We start from the raw sequence: 18,094 nt of genomic DNA on the forward strand, positions 1-18,094 counted from the left end.
TGAATATTTCTTTAGCTTCTTTTATTAGAGATCAAATTTGAACCCCAAGTTACCGAAAAAAAAAAAACACACATAATAAAAAAACCTCTTCATATCATGGATACAACATGACAATAACAATTCCTTTTATTGTGAGTTCCAATTTGACTAAATTAAATACCATTTTTATATAACCGAAGATTATTTCTGACGGAGAACATGGACTGCTTTACATTTTTTCCTGGCAAAATGATGAGCTAAGGTTGTATATATCTGTTAATGTTTTAGTCTCTCTAAGGAGGCTATAAAAATGATTTAAATTAGGAAGAAATTCTGCTGTCAGTTCCAAAAGGAAAATCATGAGCCTCCTAAGGAAAACCTCTGAGTTCGTGTGTGTGTGTGTGCGTGTGTGTGTGTGAAAGTGTGGCCAGCTCAAAAGCCATCAGCCAAATAATAAAACTAAAAGAAATATTTACAGATCCATAGCACGCAACTCTGCTTTCTCGGCTTGTCAGGGAATCATACTTAACTTTCTTATTTCAGGTCTTTTGGCTCAGTTCTGAATAAACAGTGTGCATCCATGTGGGAGCAATGAGGAGGAACCGTAGCATCTGGTGTGGCTTTAAAAATAACTTCCTACTTATGTAACTGAGATTTCACCAAAGATCAATGAGCTTTTGCAGGTCTGAGACCTAAGGTTGGATGGCATGAAATAGTTCCTTTGGAAGCTGTTGATTCATGTAGCACTGTTATTTTGAAAGAAAAACATTCCTACCCAAGAAGCAGATGTTAACAGACCATAGCCCTAAAGTCATAACTATAGGTTATTGAGATCTAAGTTTTTGTTCTCAGCTTCATTTACAATCATTTAAGAGCCTTTTAGTTTACTTCTTTATTGATCTCATACCACATATGCCTTCTAGTCTGTACAAAATGTCAGCTTGAGTGGAGTGGGCAGATCTGCGTTCACAATCAAGCCGGCTGCTCCGTTGCAACATGAAATGGTGCCTATTGGCTCATTCTTTCCTGAGGACGATGTTATTCACGATGTTGTATGCTTCCGAGACAAATACCACTTTGTTGCATTAGCAGCTAAGCCCTGTGACGCCTTTGAAATGTGATATTGTAGAACTGTCTTTAGTTTCTCAGCTCTGGGAAGTTGTAGAACACGGTGAATTTATAACTTATTTGTGGCCCATCTGAAAAAATATTCATCTGGGTTCTTTTAAACTTCCTTTGTTGGATGTTTTTCTTCAACAACAAGTGCATCTGTCAACGGGAAGTACTTTCTGAAGAATTTTGAACTTTGACATCTTATAATAAATGTCCCACCATCTCTGGTAAGTAGGTGTTTACTAAATGTTAAGCCAGTTTATAATAGGTACTAATTATAGGTCCTATGCAATACGTTTGGGGAGATGAATACGATTAACAAGTGAGTTTCCACACTGATCTATTGAGAAATTGTAAGACATTTCTATAACTTACACACTTTTCCTGAGTTCCCCTTTCATATTCTTTATTTTCAATAGCATATGAAGTTGCTACTCTTGTAAAGTGAGTCTGAAGTTTAGGGGAAACTGAAATACTGGAAGTGATATATATTTTAAAAGGAAAGTTCATGCTGGTCTACCTGCACATACTATCAAAAAAATAGAAAAATATAAATAAAAAGAGGAAGACCACATGTCTTGAAGGCTCTAGTGATAATCCAGCATATATTTATGTTTTGTCATCCTGTCATCTGATCATTAGTCCGTTGATTTAGCTGTTGTTTTTTTAAATAATTCTTGTCTCCATTGAACTTGAGGAAAATAATTTGTGCATCCTAACTGGCTATCTTTGTCTTATTTCTGTGAAGTATGCAAATTTTAGTCACTCCTATACCCCAAATAATCAAATTATTATGCGAATAAAAACAGACTTCACGTGCTTAGACCATAGACTTTACCTTCATGTGCTACAGGAAACATTGTTGCTTTTCTAAATCAGCTTGAATCTAACAAAATTTTTTTTCATGGAAAAGGAAATAAACCCTGAAGATTTTAAAGAAGCTTATGCGGTTTAGAAAAGAATGGAGCAAACACCCAAGAAAAGAAATTTGATGAAACACTGAGTAGGGTAAGTTTGGTAAACCTTTGTCTTTAAAAGAGTTATATATATATATATATATATATATATATATAGTATACATACACATATATACTATATATGTATATATGTATATACATATATATTGTGTATATATACATATATAAATATATACACAATATATGTATATATTATACATATATACAAGATAAAATTTATATATAATGTATGTATATTATATACATTATACATATATAGGTGTGTGTGTGTGTGTGTGTACATATATATATATATATATATATATATATGACAACATCCATTTCCTTGGCTCCTATATCAGAAATAATTTTTGTTTTGTTTTTGTTTGTGCTCTGAGCATGCAAAGCTTTCTTAGCTATCATAGAATCTTTGGGGATGCTATTGGGCACTTGAGAGAAATATTCCTTTATGCAAAGAAATGATCTGTCAAGGTAGGCTAGACTAAGCAGCAAACCCTGGTAGTGTTTGACCCATGATAGCAAGAACCTTAGCAGCATTTGTATGATTGAGAAGGAGAAGACGGGAATGTGAAATAATTGCATTATCAGGTTCTCTAGCCCATCTGCTCCTGTGCTAAAAAGATACTAGATGGGTAGCTGCAGGAGTAATACTGAAGAGAAATGCTTTAAAGTAGTCTTTCCCAAACTTAGCAAACTTTGTGGACTTCCAAAAAGTCATAAGAAGATAAAAGGCTGAGTGATTTGCTCTTCTCACCAATATGAATGATTAAATGGCTGAGCTGGGGGACAAACTCTTACCTTACGTAGGTCCTACATATGAAGGAGAGGAAAGAAGGCATTTGGCTGTGATGTTTTAATAAGAATAGTTAAAACACCTGAAATGTATCCCATTTTTCTAGATCCTTTTCAGACAAGCACATGCTGAGGGAATTCATTACCACCAGACCAGCCTTACAAGAACTCCTGAAGGATGCACTAAACATGGAAAGAAAAGACCATTACCAGTTACTACAAAAACACACTTAAGTACACAAACCAGTGATACTATAAAGAAACCACATAAACAAGTCTGCAAAATAACCAGCTATCATGTTGACTGGATATCATTACTAACCTTAAATGTAAATGGGCTAAATGCCTTAATCAAAAGATGCATAATGGCAAGCTGGATAAAAAAACCAAGACCCAATTGCTATGCTGTCTTCAAGAGACCCACCTCACATGCAAAAACACATATAGACTCAAAATAAAGAGATGGAGGAAAATCTACCAAGCCAATGGAAAATAGAAAAAAGCAAGTGTTGTAATACCAGTTTCTGAAAAAACAGACTTTAAACCAAGATTTTAAAAAAAGACAAAGAAGAGCATTACACAATGGTAAAGGGTTCAATTCAACAGGGAGACTAACCTATCCTAAATACATATACACCCAACACAGGAGCACTCAGATTCGTAAAGCAAGTTCTTAGAGACTTTCAAAGAGACTTAGACTCCTGCACAATAATAGTGAGAGATTTTAACACCTCACTGACAGATCATCATGACAGAAAATTTACCAAGATATTCAGTACCTGAACTCAGCTCTGGATCAAATGGACCTGATAAACATCTACAAAGCTCTCCACCCCAAAGAAACAGAATATACTTCTGAATTAGTACAGTCTTGTGCTGCTCTAAAGAACTGCCTGAGACTCAGTAATTTACAAAGGAAAGAGGTTTAATTTACTCACAGTTCTACAGGGATTGGGGGGGGGAGCCTCAGAAAACTTACAATCATGGCAGAAGAGGAAGCAAACAGATCCTTCTTCACATGGTAGCGGGAAGAAGAGTGAATGAAGTAGGGAAGCTCCTTATAAAACCATCAGATGTTGTGAGAACTCAGTCACAGGCATGAGAACAGCATGAAGATAATCACCCCATGATTCAATTACCTCCCACCAGTTCCCTGTCATGACACAAGAGGATTATGGGAACTAAAATTCAAGATGAGATTTGTGTGGGGACACAGCCAAAACATATCAATAGCTCATTGCCACATGGCACTTATTCTAAATTGATCACATAATCAGAAGTAAAAGACTCCTCAGCAAATGTAAAATAACTGAAATAAAAATAAACAGTCTCTAAGACCACAGTACAATCAAATTAGAACTCAAGACTAAGACATTCACTCAAAAGCATACAATTACATGGACATTGAATCCTGCACCTGAATGACTTTTGGGTAAATGATAAAATTAAGGTAGAAGTCTCTTTGAAATGACTGAAAACAAAGGTAAAACATGCCAGAATCTCTGGGACATAGCTAAGGCAGTGTTAAGAGGGAAATTTACAGCACTAAAGCCCACATCCAAAAGTTAGAAAGCTCTCAAGTTAGCGACATAATATCACAACTAAAGTAACTAGAGAACCAAGAACAATCAAAAGTTCAAAGCTAGTGGAAGATAAGAAATACCCCAAATCAGAGCTGAACTCAGGGAGATTCAGACAGAAAAACCATTCAAAAAATCAATGACTCCAGGACCTGGTTATTTGAAAAAATTAGTAAAATAGATAGACTCCTAGATAGATTAATAAAGAAGAAAAGAGAGAAGGTTCAAATAAACACAATCAGAAACAACAGGGGGATACCACCACTGACCTCACAGAAATACAAATAAGAGTTAATAATATTACAGACACCACTATGCAAATCAGCTGTAGAAATGGAGAGATTCCTGACACGTACACCATTCCAAAACTAACCCAGGAAGAAATTTAATCCCTGAACAGGCCAATAACAAGTTCTGAAATTGAGGCAGTAATAAATAGCCTACCAATAAAAAAAGCCCAGAATCAGACAGATTTACAGCTGAATTCTAGAAGATGTACAAATAAGAGCTGGTATCATTTCTACAGACACTATTCCAAAAAGTTGAGGAGAAAGAACTCATCCCCAACTCATTCTATAAGGCCAGTATCATCCTGATATTAAAACCTGGCAGAGATACAAGAAAAAGAGAAAATTTCAAGCCAAAACCCCTGATGAAAATTGATGCAAAAATCCTCAACAATATACTTGCAAACCGAATCCAGCAGCATAATAAAAATCTTATCCATCACAATCGAGTAGGCTTCATCCCCGGAATACGAGATTGGTTCAACATAAGCAAATAATAAATGTGATTCATCAGTAAATGTGATTCATTACATAAACAGAACTAAAGACAAAAACCATATGGTTATCTTGATAGGTGCAAAAAAGGCTTTGCATAAAATTCAACATCCCTTCGTGTTAAAAACTCTCAATAAACTAGGTATTGGAGGAACATATCTCAAACTAACAAGAGCCATATATAACAAACCCACAGCCAACGTCATAGTGAATGGGCAGAAGCTGGAAGCATTCTTCTTGAAAACCATCAGAAGACAAGTATTGGAAGTTCTGGCCAGGGAAATCAGGTAAGAGAAAGAAATAAAGGGCATTGTTTTAAAATTGGAATAATTGTCTTTACCTCTTTTTACCAAAATGTTGAAGCTGAAGTATTTTTAGCATCTCAGGACAGTTACTCTTATCAAAGATCAAACTAAATCTCCTAGAAGTAATCTATCCACATGCATATCAGTTCAATCCCCAGAAAGGAATGTCCCAATGGCTTCTCTGTACCCAAATCCTCTGCTAGAGTAAAATCTCTCTCTGTGACAGGAACAGTCCAAAAAATAAACTGGGAGTCAGCCCATCACAGGGTTGCTTAAACATGGTGAGAAACTCCATACATCCTCCTGATACTCTAAATGGCCTGTTGGGTGAGATTCTGTCTCCAAATTCCCCTTTCCTCCCACATTGAGAGTTCTAGCCTTGCAGAGGAGAATATGTAAGATTCCTTATGGATGCTGCAGAAGGGAAATGTTAATTAAATACTGGATTTGAGCCTGATGTGATAAGATTATGTCCATAGATCCCATTTGCTGGAAGTGTTTTTTGTCCAGTCAGACTCTTTCCCTTAGGCCATGTATTTTGCTCTTGTGAGCAACTTGGGGAGACAGTTAAAAGGTTGATCATGAATTGCTACTTCTTGCTGCAAAGAAAGTGTCCTGATCAACTGTGGATAAACCAAATCATCTTGCCATATATCAGAAACACATGAGTGATCAACAGTTTAGCAAAAGGGACACAATTACAGTTTGATCCCTTCTGTAAAAATTATCCAGGACACTGAGAGGACATGTCAACTAGAGCTTAAGTATGTTTGCCTAAAATCAGTGATTAAAATTCCTTCTCCAAATTTTCCCTTTTGGTGCTAAATCAAGATTTGAAATTTGGGTACTGACAAGCTAATATTCTGCTTCTTAATATCCAGAAAATGGTCATTTGAATTAAGTGCGTCATTATTAAAATGATTAAAATTCTGCCTTTTGTAAGGTAATAAAGTTTCAAAACATATATTGAGCCTCTTTTTAAAGATTCCTAATGAAGAAGTTAAATTTAGATAAATATCAAGAATTAATCAATAAAAAACGGTAGAATAATGCTAAAAAATGAAATGATTTGCATTTAAAACACAGTTTTGTTCAGTTCAACAAACATTTCTTGATGCATATTATATCCTAGGTACTAACAATAAAATGATGAATAAAACATTATTCTTATCACTTAATCTCAGTTAAGGGATGAGAGAATGGATATAAATAATAATACATGTAAAAATAGGCAGTAGAATGTGGCAGCGGATGATGCATAGTAGACTTTGCAGACAGACAGGACTTATTTAATTAAGAGTTAGAACTCTTGCTCTCGCTCCAACTTTGTGTTTTTAGGTAAGCTACTTTATTCTTTTCTACCTTTGTTTTATCATTTTTGGTACAAAATAGGCATTCAATAAATAGAAGCTAACCACAGTAATTAAAAAAATATGTATTGGATACAGAAGTAATATGCCACAGAGAATGATTTTGGAGAGTTGATCCAAGAAGTCTTGTAGAAGGACATTTTATGTCAAAGGGTTTTGATACAGGAATAAAAATTTGCTAGGTAGTTAAAATTTATAAAAGGACTCCAGGCAAAGAAAACATTTTCAAAGGCAGAGGAAGCCGGAGCTCTAAAACCTGGTAACAGTTTAATATTGCTGTTGCATTCATTATTCACTGAAAAGTAATGTGGGATGAGGCTGGAGAAGAGGCAGGGGCCAGTTTCTTAGGAGCCTATGCCCTGACAAGAAGGTTGAACTTGATCTTTTAGGGCAGAGAGTGAAAACATACTTTTTAGAATGTTATTATATATATATATGTGTGTATATATATGTGTGTGTATATATATGTGTGTGTATATATATATATATATATATATATATATATATATATATATGTACATATATATTTTATTGAGATGGAATCTCACTTTGTCGCCCAGGCTGGATTGCAGTGACGTGATCACAGCTCACTGCAACCTCTGCCTCCCAGGTTCAAGCAATTCTCCTGCCTCAGCCTCCCAAGTAGCTGGGACTACAGGCATATGTCACCACACCCACATAATTATTTGTATTTTTAGTAGAGATGGGATTTCACTGTGTTAGTCAGGATGGTCTCCGTCTCTTGACCTTCTGAGCTGCCCACCTGAGCCTCACAAAGTGCTGGGATTACAGGTGTGAGCCACTACTCTTCGCCTACTTATTTTGTGATGAATTTTTTGTTTAAGCTTTGTTTTATTTTCATTTTATTTATTTTAATTTCATTATTTTATTATTATTATTTTGAGATGGAGTTTCACTCTTGTTGCCCCTGCTGGAGTGCAATCTCGGCTCACTGAAACCTCCACCTCCCGGGTTCAAGTAATTCTCCTGCCTCAGCCTCCCAAGTAGCTGGAATTACAGGAGCCTGCCACTATACCAGCTATTTTTTTTTTTTTTTTGTATTTTTAGTAGAAATTGGTCTTGAACTCCTAACCTTGTGATCCGCCCACCTTGGCCTTCTGAAGTGCTGGGGTTACAGGCATGAGCCACTGCACCCACCACTTGGTTTCATTTATTTTATCCAAGGCTTAAAAATTGGATATTTCCCTTATACTCCGTGATTTTTGACTTCTCTTGAAAATTTGCCGCCATTAATCTGCATTTTCTCATGGCAGTGATTGATTGGAGATAAGTAGTGGCTTCCTCTCTGCAGGAGCATGTGCTCTCTTCATGGGCAATGAGAAAACTTGGAGGGTTTTAAGTGGGTTGGTTATGTGGTGAGCTACGTCTTAGGAGTGTCCTTGTCTTTTTTGAGGAGGAGGAGGGAGAGGACGGCAGGAGTTGAGAAGGGGTAATTGTATATGACACCTTCCAAAGCTAGGTTAATGGAAGAAAGATATGTAATGTGATTCGTGTTGGTTAGAGAAAGATACTTTTTCATTTAAAGCAAAATAAAGTGAAATATTCCTCTAGAAGAGGGGGTGAGAATTTCATATATAGAGTTTGTGACTATTATTAGTTGGAAATTAACTCTCGCAAGACAAGATATCTGAATTTTTAAAAAAGAAATCTCTAAAGAAAAACAGAAGAATAAAATTAGGCTGCAGTACAAAGAGGACAATCAACTCCAATATTCTTTCTCTCCTCTTCTCAGAACTGGAAATTTCCTGTCTCTCCTTAAACAGCACTGGGAGCAGATGGGAAGAGAACAGCTGTGACCAACTCACAACTCTTAACCCAGCAACCCTCAGCATACAAGTGGGTGACCATAAAGTTTTCCAAGACCCCCAAAGAGGCCAAAGGTCCAATAATTGTTGGGAGAAGTCCACTATCCAAGAAGAGAAGAGGAAAAGAAATTCAAATCTCTAAACACTGGGGATGCAAGAAGAGAGTAGCACAGGGGAGAAAGAAGAAGGAGTCCATTGAGTGACCATACTGTTGGAGGGAAATCCATGTGCATATGTGCTGGGAGTCTAGGAAGTGACGCCTTAGTGATCATGTACAAGAATGAGGGTTAAGTAAAGTGAGGGATGCAAAGCCACCTGTAGTCTAGTCTCACCTCACTCCACCTCTCTATACAATCTGTGTTTTATCATCTGTAACATTAAATAAAGACCTGTTTAGATCTTCTTTGGAATCCCATGCATTTGAGTTCGTTAGTCAGAAAAAGGTAAAATACCACCACCCCATCCTGGGATGGCAGGCATGTATGCTTTTTTTTAAAATTTACTTTAGGTTGTGGGGTACATATGCAGATCATGCAGGATTGTTGCATAAGAACACACATGGCAATGCGGTTTGCTGCTTCCATCCCCCTGTCACCTATATCTGGCATTTCTCCCCATGTTAACCCTCTACAACCTCCCACTCCCCTGCTGTCCCTCCCCTGGCCCCCACAACAGACCCCAATGTGTGATGCTCCCCTCCCAGTGTCCATGTGTTCTCATTGTTCGATACCTGCCTATGAGTGAGATCATGTGGTATTTGATTTTCTGTTCTTGTGTCAGTTTGCTAAGAATGATGGTTTCCAGATTCATCCATGTCCCTGCAAAGGATGCAAACTCATTTTTTATGGCTGCATAGTATTCCATGGTGTATACGTGCTACATTTTCATTGTCCAGTCTATCATTGATGGGCATTTGGGTTGGTTCCAGGTCTTTGCTATTGTAAACAGTGCCACAATGAACATGCATGTGCATGTGTTTTTATAATAGAATGATTTATAATCTTTTGGGTATACACACAGTAATGGGATTGCTGGGTCAAATGGAATTTCTATTTCTAGGTCCTTGGTGAATTTCCACACTGTCATCCACAATGATTGAACTAGTTTACACTTCCACCGACAGTGTAAAATTGTTCCTATTTCTACACATCCTCTCCAGCATCTGTTGTCTCTAGATTTTTGAATGATCACCATTCTAACTGGCATGAGGTGGTATCTCAATGTGGTTTTGATTTGCATTTCTCTAACAATCAGCGATGATGAGCATTTTTTCATATGTTTGTTCACCTCATATGTGCCTTCTTTTGAAAAGTGTCTGTTCATATCCTTTGCCCACTTTTGGATGGGTTTGTTTGTTCTCTTCTTGTAAATCTGTATGCTTTTGTAATGAGAGATTGGGCAGCAAAGGGGGCCCTTGTGGATCTCACCCAGCCAGAGAAGGAGGTAGAATGTTCCCTTCATTATCTTTTCCCTTCCCCAGAGGAGCACTACATATAGTTCCCTCCATGGGCTTAAGAGAAGGTGCCGGGGTTACACAGATGTATAGCTGGGTGTAGAGTACAGGGTGAATTTGGATATCCATGTATGAGACTAGGGACAGGAAATCAGTTCAAAGATTTTAAAAATAATTAGGAAAAAAAGGAGAGCCTGACCCAAAGCTTAGGAGTATGGGTAGAGAAGAGATGATGCCATGATAGCCCATGTTTCTGGAGCTTTTCCATAGTTCTCTTCCTCTGTGTACTATATTGCCCTCATTCCCTATTTATTAAAAGTCTGTGCTACCTCCACTGTGAAGACTTCCACAAGAAGATTCAGATATTTCTTCTTTTGTGTACACTTTCTACCTTACAAATAAGTTAATTTTAATTCCAGGAAGTTTTTTTTTTTCCCCAGAACCCTGCTGGCCTGCTCAGTGGAATGTAAGTTTCTTAAATCTAGGGCACAGTGTCTTTGAGAACTGCAATCACCGACATCAAAGTGACATAGTTATTAGGACTAAGAACAGAGACCACCTGTGTCAACATGAGTTAGTATTTTGTTCCAGGAAACATTTGCCCAAAAAAGATAAGACTGTAACCAATAAATAGTTTGCACTTTTTGCATCAGATAATTCCTGAAAATCAATTTATCTGAGATAACACTGTGCTTGTCTAGGCAAATAGCTCACTTGTCAAATAGCAGTTTACTCATCAAAACCCTCATCTTGCTCTGATGACCAATCCTAAGCTTTCATGTCCTGACCACTCCTCCATGTCAATCCATTTTCTACTCTGAAGGGCCCTTTTAAATCACTTGAGTCAGACCTCCAAATCCTATAAATACCTTGTCTTGTACAACATTGCTAAGACTGTCAAAGTGGTGTTTTCTCTTACTACAGTAAGGGAGGCTTTCTGGTGGTGATATTTTGAAGTATTCAAAATCTTTAGTCTAAATCCATCCTGAAATATGGATGAAGCTCATGGCAGTGCCTAATAAATATTTGTCGAAAGAAATATTTAAGAGAGAAAATCAACATGATCTTGTTGATTGGATGTAGTAGATAGGAAGGGTCAAGGATGCTTCAAAAGTATGAATTTGTCTTCACTTAAGAGAGCAAAAACAGAAGAGCATATTTTCAGTAAGAAGACAGTGATTTCAATTCTAGGTATGTTGTTTGACATTTCTGGGATGTGGAAATAGAGATCTCCAATAGAGATACTGTCTGTTCAGTGATGAAAGGCCCCCAGGTATAAGATGTGCAAGGAAAGTTGGGAACTTGTTTTCTTAATTAGTGGTTCTCCAAGTATGATCTTCAAGTCAGCAGCATCAGTACCACTGGGCACTTTGTGGAAATGCAAATTTTGGGGCCAAGGCCAGACCTACTTAATTGAAAAGTCTGGGTGGGGTTCAACTATCAGTGTTTTAAGAAGTCCTCCAGGTGATCTGCTATACGATGAAGTTGAGGACCATTACCTTAAAAATTAAACAGAATGCCCAAGAACTATGAAGCTCTGAGACAAGAGACTCAATGTTATTGAGACTTCTGGTGATAAACCTGCTAAGGTGTGCTAACGTTGTGTTCTTTGCATTGCCAGTTCCTCCCTAACAGGGGACCTAAGAGGCTATAAATAAAAGCAATGGAAGCTTTGACTCTCTGCATTTGAATGGTGGCTATACCACTTTCTACTTACGTGTCTTAGGAAGTAAATTGCTTAACTTCCTAAGCTTAGGGTCCTCATCTGTAAAATGGGAATGCTAATGGTGCCTAGTTCGTTGAATTCTTCTGATGATTAAATGAGTTCATATATATAAAGTGCTTAAAGCTGTAATAAGTTTGCTGCTTTTAAAATTTTTACTCACTTAGGAATTCACTTGCCCCTCTCCCCCTCTTTTTTTTTTTTAACCTACCTAACTAAATATTTAGTTTTTTCAAGTTTACCTCAAACCTCTTACCTGTAAAAAGCCTCCACTGGTTAGTCCTAGAGTTAAGTATATTATATTGCTTGGCTCATAGGAAGAATTGAATAAACACATGAGTTGACTGAATGGGCACTCTAGTCCTCATTTGTTTATTTCTTCTCTGAATTTTATAGTTTTGTTATCAGTACCTTTTATTTTGGCACTAAATTGTACTTTGTTATATTTACGCCTTGCTTCCTAATCATATTATAAGATCTTGGAGAGGAAGATTGTGCTTCACTTATCTGGTCCACCTAACATAGCACCTGGCAATGCCAACCACACAAAAAGAATTCATTAATGATTTGTGCAATATAAGAGACTTTTTTGGTCACAAATCCATTTACCCTACCAAGTTTTACAATTTATTATTTTCCTCACTTCACAACAATTTCAAATCTTAAACTTCTACCACTTCCTCCCAAGGATTACAAGATGAAAATAACAGAACATTTCCTCCATTCCTGATGTCAGCCAGTAAAATGGCACTTATTATGTTGAATCTCCATATCAGTCTCATAAATTCAGCCTAACATTCCTGACCTTATTCCTTAAGCCAAAGCTAAGGTGTTATATATGACCTGTTACTCTTAAGCCAGAATAATGGCATGCTCTCTATCTCTCCAGAAGGACACCTTTATGGCTAAGACACGATGTTGCTTATCCTCTATGCAGTCCTATTTGACCAGCAGCTTACTTCAGCTTTCATTTAACCTATCCAGTAAGGTCACTGTTTCGTGTAGCACTGAAATGAAATTCTGAAGGCACAGTGGACTTAAAATGTCCCGTCTTATATAGTTATGAAGCTCCTTTAAACATATAGAAAATTAATGTAATGTATCTAATGAAAGGTGAACATTAGAACCAAATAATTCTGATATTAAAATTTTAGCTTTGTTACTAGTTTGCTTTGTGACCTTCAGTAAACCAATCAACACATCTTTGCCTCTATTTACTCATTTGTAGACAGGGACATACATATTCACTTATGGTGTTTTGTGTGTAGATTAAATAAGACAAGTTATGTATAGTGCCCAGCATATGAAAAGCATTCAATAAATGATGAATTATAACAAAACAAATAAACAAATAGAGCAAAGTAGTGTAAATCTCAGAAATAAAGGTCATTTTAGAGTCTAGAGACACATTGGCCTTATCAAAACATGATCTCTGGTATTGTGGAATTAGTCCTATTCCGAAATTCTATTTAAATTTTATTCAAGAATGGCCCCATCGAATCTCAAATTATTTTACTTTTGATAATTGATCTTCAGATAAGATCTCGTAATTAATTACTTAACTGAAAGGTCTGTCTTACAGAATGAGAATCTGACACACTTCTATCCTAGAGACTGTTTGCAGTTCACGTGTGACTTGGTGGACCAGGAAATCTCATAACCCCTACACAAAGGCTGGCCACAGCTATTCACTAACCCCATCTCAGTACCTCCTCTGAAAAACCTTGAGTGTCCCTTCTCCAGAATCTGTGGAAATAGTTGTTCTCTTCAAAGGCTTTTTTCATTTTTCTCCATAAAACTCTAGAGGGCACAGTGAGAAACTGAAAATCCAATGATATGTATTTTTTCTTTTTATCCGGAAACACGCATTCATTCAAGAGGAAAACAGAAAAGTCTTTCTGGGTAGGCAAGATCCACGTGGTCTGGATGGCAGAGATTGTTCTGAAGGACTGTTTGGAGGTAAGACTATAGTAATATACAAGCGTGTCACATGATTTGTAAGAATATTATTTTATGGGGAAACGCTGGAAGTATTATTTCCCTTGAAAACTGGCACAAAGCAAGAATGCCCTCTCTCACCGCTCCTATTCAAGATAGTATTGGACGTTCTGGCCAGGGCAATCAGGTGAGAGAAAGAAGTAAAGGGCATCAAACAGGAAGAGAGGAAGTCCAATTATCCCTGTTCACAGACAACATGATTCTATAACTAGAAAATCCTAAAGCTTTGGCCTGAAAGTTCCTTAAGCTGATAAACAACTTTGCCAAAGTTTCAGGATACAAAATCAATGCACAAAAATCACTAGTAGTCCTATACATCAAAAACAGCCAAGCTGAGAGGCAAATCAAGAATGCAATCCCCTTCACAATTGCTACAAAAAAGAATAAAATACCTAGGAATGTAGCTAATCAGGGAGGTGAAAGATCTCTACAGTGAGAGTTACAAAACAGTGCTGAAAGAAATTAGAGGTGATCCAAACAAACGGAAAATATTCCATACTCATGGATAGGAAGAATCAATATCATTAAAATGGTCATACTGCCCAAAGCAATTTACAGATTCAATGCTATTCTTATAAAGCTACCAATGACATTCTTCATAGTACTAGATATGACTATTTAAAAATTCATATGAAACTAAAAAAAGAGCCTGAATAGCCCAGGCAATCCTAAGCAAAAAGAATAAAACTGGAGGGATCATGCTATCTGACTTCAAATTATGCTACAGGGTTACAGTAACCAAAACAGCATAACACTGGTACAAAAACAGACACAGACCAATGGAACAGAATAGGCAGCCTAGAAATATGGGGCACACCTACAGCCAACTGATCTTCAAAGGAGCTGACAAAAACAAGAAACAGGGAAAAGACTCCTTATTCAATAAATAGTGCTGGGATAACGCTAGCCATATGCAGAAGATTGAAATTGGACCCTTTCCTTACACCATGTAAAAAATCAAATCAAGATGGGTTAAAGACTTAATTGTAAAACTTAGGACTATAAAAAGCCTGGAAGGGAACCTAGGCAATACCGTAATTCTGGACATTGGAATGTACAAAGATTTTATGATGAAGACACCAAAAGCAGTTGGAACAAAAGTAAAAATTGACAAATGGAATCTCACTGAACGTAATAACTTTTGCATAGCAAAAGAGACCATCAACGGAGTAAACACACGACCTGCAGAATGGGAGAAAATTTTTGCAAACTACACAGCTGATGAAGGTCTAATATCCAGAATTTGTAAGGAACTTAAACAAATTTTCAAGGAAAAAAACCACAACCCCATTAAAAAGTGGGCAAAGGACATGAGTGGACACTTTTCAAAAGAAGACATTCGTATGGTCAACAAACATACAGAAAAAAACGTCAATATCACTGACCATTAGAGAAATGCAAATCAAAACCACAGCGAGATACCATCTCACAGCAGTCAGAATGGCTATTATTAAAAAGTCAAAAAATAACAGATGTTGACAAGGTTGTGGAGAAAAGGGAACACTTCTACACTGTTGGTGGGAATGTAAATTAGTGATCCATTATGGAAAACTGTGGCAATTTATAAGAGGGCTAAGAACAGAACTACTATTTGATCCAGCAATCCCATTACTGGATATATACCTAGAAGAGTATAAATCATTCTACAATAAAGACATGTGCATGTGAATGTTCCTCGCAGCATTATTCACAATAGTAAAGACATGGAATCAACCTAAATGCTCATCAATGACAGATTGAATAAGGAAAATGTGGTACATATACGCCATGGAATACTATGCAGCCATAAAAAGAACAAGATCATGTCATTTGTCGGAACATGGCTGGAGCTGGAGGTCATTATTCTTAGCAAACTAATGCAGGTACAGAAAACCAAATACCAGATGCTCTAACTTGTGAGTGGGAGCTAAATAATGAGAATTCATGGACACAAAGAAAGGAACAACAAACACTGGGGACTACTAAGGGTGGAGGCTGGGAGAAGGAAGAGTAACAGAAAAATAACTATTGGGTACTGGGCTTAGTACTTGGGTCTGTACAACAAACCCCCATGACACGAGCTTATCTATATAACAAACCTGCACATGCACTCCTGAACCTCAAATAAAAGTTAAAACATAATACTATTTCATTTATTTTTCTTGCAAAGCACCTGGAACGATTTACTGGTTGATATTCTGAATCTAATTGTATGTCCTACTGATTCACATATGAGAATAGCTACTATCAATCCTACTTTTCTCTCATCATCTCTTTTGGGTACCAGAGCTATTTTGGGACCCAGTGAAGGGGAAGTGGCATTCTTCAATAACCTGGGGTTCAGAATTGGAGGCAGCAAATAACTAGGGCCAGTTTTCAGAAGTTGAATTCAAAGAAAAACTCATTTCCAGTTGGAGCACAGACTTGGCTGCAGGCCTTCTGCTGCAAATTTCTTCTTCAGATAGCCAAATAAACCTTCATTTATATGAATATGCTTTCTATATTTTAGAAGGCAAATCTTTCTAAGGGATCTAGAAACTCACAGCATTCATACATTGGTATGAATTGCTTACTTGCATTGAATAAGTTATTAGTCTCTGGAATTCTACATTATGAAACCTATACAAATGTGTGATAGATGAAACAGAAGGGTAAATCACTGATACCTATAAATAATAATTAAGTTGATTAAAATTACAGCTACATATATTTTGTGCTGTAATTAATATTTTCTCTCTATTCTCCCTCCTATGGAGAAAAGCAAATGAGTGTTTTTAATTCTTATATAAACATGATTCCCAACTCTCACTTATGACTATAAAAAATGTGTTCTGTCAGGAATAGTCAGAATGTTCTCACTATTCAAATTTGTTTTTGAATTATTAAAGCCTCCTTCTGGAATCTGTGCTTTCTAGTTATTTCAGTGCTGTTTCCATGTCATGGTCTCCATCTTTTGTCTCATCATCCTCTTTTCTATTTCAAAACTTTGTAATACAAAGTTTGTCTCCACTATTTTCTCAAATCACTTTGCACAGCGAAATAATGCCTTCACGTTAGTCAAATTTGAAGGTCTCCTCTATGTTCTCATACACTCAATTTTATTGCAGAATTGAATCATCTCCATATCTTTGATTCAGTGTCTTTCACTTCCATCTCTTAGAACACTTGATTTACTTGCTTCTCTTCCAATGCCCTTTGTTCAAAATTTAGAACAATTCCTTAACAATACTTTCACAGTACGAGATCACTCCAGTCAGAATGGCAATCATTAAAAAGTAAGGAGACAAAAGATGCTGGAGAGGATGTGGAGAGATAGGAACACTTTTACACCATTGGTGGGAGTGTAAATTAGTTCAACCACCATGGAAAGCAGTGTGGCTATTCTTCAAAGATCTAGAATCAGAAATACTATTTGACCCAGCAATTCCATTACTGGGTATATACCCAAAGGAGTATCAATCATTCTATTATAAAGACAAATGCACACGTATGTTTATTGCAGCAGTGTTCACAATAGCAAAGACTTGGAACCAACACAAATGCCATCAATGATAGACTGGATAAAGAAAATGTGGCACATATACACCATGGAATACTACACAGCCATAAAAAAGGATGAATTCATGTCCTTTGCGAGCACATGGATGAAGCTGGAAATCATCATTCTCAGCAAATTAACACAAGAACAGAAAACCAAACACTGCATGTTCTCGCTCATAAGTGGGAATTGAACAATGAGAACACATGGACATAGGGAGGGGAAGATCACACACCAGGGACTGTTAGGGGGTAGGGTGCTAGGGGAGCGGTAGCATTAGGGGAAAAACTTGATGTAAACAATGGAGTGATGGTTGTAGCCAATTACCATGGCATGTGTATACCTATGTAACAAATCTGCAAGTTCTGCACACGTGCCCCAGAACTTAAAGTATAATAATAATAATAATAATAATAATAATAAATATTTATGCAGCTTAAACCAGTGGTTCTCAGCTTTGGTTGTACATTAACATCACCTGGGAAACAATAAAATACTAATGACGGCTGGGTATCATCCCAAGAGGTTCTGAATTAATTATTCTGAGGTACAGTCTGAGTATTTGGAGATTTTATTAACAGGTCCCCAGATGACTCTGGCATTCTGCCAGGACAAAAAACAATCGTAAACTGTAACCAGATTTCAGGGAAGGCTATTATTTTTTCTTTAAGGTTCAAAC

General features: G+C 36.8%; 1 long non-coding RNA gene across 1 annotated transcript; it reads left to right on the top strand.

Moving 5' to 3' along the window:
- Positions 1-685: 685 nt before the first annotated feature.
- LOC141583443 (uncharacterized) lies at positions 686-9,101 on the top strand. The gene is made up of 4 exons (XR_012516059.1): positions 686-1,319; positions 2,006-2,100; positions 2,969-5,510; positions 8,652-9,101. It is a non-coding gene; the product is annotated as an uncharacterized LOC141583443 (long non-coding RNA).
- The last annotated feature ends 8,993 nt before the right edge of the window (positions 9,102-18,094 follow it).

Source organism: Saimiri boliviensis, chromosome 1 (genome assembly GCF_048565385.1).
Source record: "Saimiri boliviensis isolate mSaiBol1 chromosome 1, mSaiBol1.pri, whole genome shotgun sequence".
In the NCBI taxonomy this organism is placed as follows: domain Eukaryota; kingdom Metazoa; phylum Chordata; class Mammalia; order Primates; family Cebidae; genus Saimiri; species Saimiri boliviensis.